The 3255-nt window shown below is 36.6% G+C and overlaps 1 pseudogene; it reads left to right on the top strand.

The window, feature by feature from the left end:
* Positions 1-2862: 2862 nt before the first annotated feature.
* Positions 2863-2973, top strand: LOC133695555 (small nucleolar RNA R71; annotated as a pseudogene).
* The last annotated feature ends 282 nt before the right edge of the window (positions 2974-3255 follow it).

The following is a 3255-nucleotide window of genomic DNA, read 5'->3' as shown; positions in this document are numbered from 1 at the left end:
GTTTGTACTCCTCTCTATTTTCCTATGATTATTGGATGTTGGAATATTAGAGGTTTGAATGATCCTATAAAGCATTCAGAATTGCGTCGGCTCATCCATCAAGAGAGGATAGCTTTTTTTGGTTTGGTTGAAACTCGAGTTAAAGACAAGAATAAAGATAATGTTTCTAAACTTCTTCTGCGTTCTTGTATAATTATGATTTCTCTTGTCATGGTCGTATTTAGGTTTGTTGGAATGCTGATACGGTGTAGGTGGATGTTGTTGGAGTGTCAGACCAGGCTATTCATGTTTCTGTCAATATATTAGCTACCAATATCAGTTTCAATACTTCAATTATTTATGGAGACAATAATGCTTCCTTACGTGAGGCATTATGGTCTGATATAGTGAGTTGTAGTGATGGATGGGAGTCAACCCCGTGGATTCTTATGGGTGACTTTAATGCTATCCGCAACCAGTCAAACAGGTTAGGAGGGTCTACTACGTGGGCTGGTACTATGGATAGATTGGATGCATGTATTCGAGAAGCGAAAGTAGGTATTCAGGTATGCATTATACTTGGTCGAACCAATGTCCTGAGAATCTGATTATGCGGAAACTAGATAGAGTGCTTGTCAATGAGAAGTGGAATCTGAACTTCCCCTTATCGGAAGCGAGATTTTTGCCTTCGGGTATGTCAGACCATTCTCCTATGGTGGTAAAGGTTATTGACAATGATCAGAACATAAAGAAACCATTCAGATTCTTTGATATGTGGATGGATCATGACGAGTTCATGCCCTTGGTGAAGAAGGTATGGGATCAGAATTCGGGGGGTCACAATGAGGATCACAACCACTTGTTCTTTGAATGCTCCTATACTAAAGCGATCTGGTGGGATGTTTGTGACAGATGCGACATTTCAAGAATGACAAAAGACTGGGATGAATGGATTCGATGGGCCACTGTCTCTTGGTATGGCAAGAGTTTCGTCAATTTTTCTCGTAAACTGAGTTTTGCAGTTACAGCGTATCATGTATGGCAAGAACGGAATGCAAGGATCTTTGCTGGAATGTCTAGAACTTTGAATTTGGTCTTTAATCAAATCGAATGTATCATTCGTGATAAGCTTGATTTGATGAGGAATGTCGTACCAACAAATGAAAACAAAAGGATCCAGCGAGCTTGGAGGGTGAATACCATAGATTCTTAATTTGTTAGTTAGCTGGTTGTATTGGTTTCCCTAACGAATCTAGTGAGGTTTCAGTTTTATGGTCGGTGGCTAGCCTGTAGCCATATGTTGTTTTATGTTTCTGTTATCATTGTAAATCTGGGGTATGCCCCTTATAATGTATGTATCTTCTTCTTTTAATACATACATCAACTTACCAAAAAAAAAAAAGATTGTATGTCCAAGACAATAAAATCCACAAGATAAATGAATTTGTCGACTTATACTAACACATCCTCAACTATTCCTCTAGGAACTTTTACAGATTTATCGACAAGTAAAAGAGTTACAGAAGTTGGTTTTAACTCACCTAGATTGAGACTTTGAAAAATTGAATATGGAAGTAAATTCACACTAGCTCCAAGATCAAGTAAAGCTCTTTTAATCTTATGTTCTCCAATAAAGCAAGAAATTGTAGGACAACTAGGGTCTTTATATTTCAAAGCATTATTGTTCTGAAGAATGTCACTTACATGTTCGGCTAAAAAGGCTTTCTTTTTCACATTCAGTTTTCTCTTCACAGTGCATAGATCTTTCAAAAATTTAGCGTAAAAGGGTACCTGTTTAATAGCATCCAACAAAGGTATATTGATCCTTACCTGTTTGTAAATTTTAAAGATTTCAGAGTTGTGATTGACTTTACTTTGTTTGGTCTTGGCATAAGGAAATGGAAGTGCTGGCGGGGAATCAGTCTTTTCTTTGCAATGTTCAGATTCAACCCCTACCTTACCCTCAAAGATTGACTCATCATCATTCTCACAAGGTTCAAGAATGGGTTTTTCAATAACCTTACCACTGCGAAGAGTAATGACTGATTTGACTTGATCCATGTGTTGGCTTCCAGAACTACTTGCATTTGCATTGTATTGCCCCTTTGGATTTTGTTGTGGTTGAGATGGAAACTTACCTTTCTCTTGAAAACTGAGAGCAGATGTCAATTTTGCAAAAGTATCTTTAAAATCTGTCATGCTTAGAGCAACTTGAGTGTTGATTGTCTCGTGCTTTTCAATGAATGCATGCAATGTTTCCTCTCAAGATTTCTTCTAAGAGGTGGAGTATAAGGAGGTGCATATCCATAAGAATTTTAGAAATTATGGTGTGCTTGAAATGGTGGCTATAAAGTTTGTGCATTATTGTTATCACTCTTCCAACTGCAATTTGGGTGATTTCTCCAACCAGGGTTATATGTTTGCGAGTATGGATTATGATTGGGCCTTTGGAAACTGTTTAAAGCATGGGCTTGTTCATGGAGGCATTCTTTAAAAGAAGGCAAAATTGGACAGTCATTGGTTGAGTGTTCATTGATTTCATAGATTTGACACACAATGTCTTAAACAGATTTTAATTGATCACTCTTTTTTAATTCTAGTGCCTCAACTTTTCTAGCTAAAGATGCAAACTTGGCTTGGAGGTCATGATCTTCCCTAAGGTTGTATATACCTCCACTAGATGTATGAGGTTGGGTTTTACTTGGTGCCTCATAAGTGCCTATAGTGTCCCAATTTTGATCATTTTCAGCTAGTAAGTCTAGGTACTCCATTGCTTCATTATGGTATTTATCTTCAAAAGTTTCATTGCACATCAATTCAATCATTTGCCTATCTTTAGGTGTTAACCTTTCATAAAAATGTGAAACTAATCTCCATGTTTCAAAACCATGATGAGGGCAAGTATTAAGCAAGTCTCGATACCTATCCCAACATTGATAAAATGTTTCTCCTGGTTTTTGAGTGAAAGTGGTGATTTGTCTTTTGAAAGAGTTTGTTCTGTGAGACGGAAAAAACTTCTTTAAAAATTAACAGCATTTCATCTTAAGCACCAATGAATTCTGACCTAAGATTTTGTAGCCATGTTTTAACTTTATCTTTTAATGAAAAAAGAAAAAAGCTTTAAGCTGATGGTGTTCATGCTACAATTTAAGTCATTATAGGTGTTACAGACCTTCTCAAATTCTCTTAAATGCAAGTATGGATTTTCTAAATCTAAGCCATGAAAAGAAGGTAAAAGTTGAATAATGTCTGGCTGAAAATTAAAATGAGATGCAT

The sequence above is a fragment of the Populus nigra genome, chromosome 5, assembly GCF_951802175.1.
Source record: "Populus nigra chromosome 5, ddPopNigr1.1, whole genome shotgun sequence".
NCBI lineage: Eukaryota > Viridiplantae > Streptophyta > Magnoliopsida > Malpighiales > Salicaceae > Populus > Populus nigra.
Note: the sequence above shows the minus strand (reverse complement) of the source record. Positions and strands in the feature narration are given on the sequence as shown.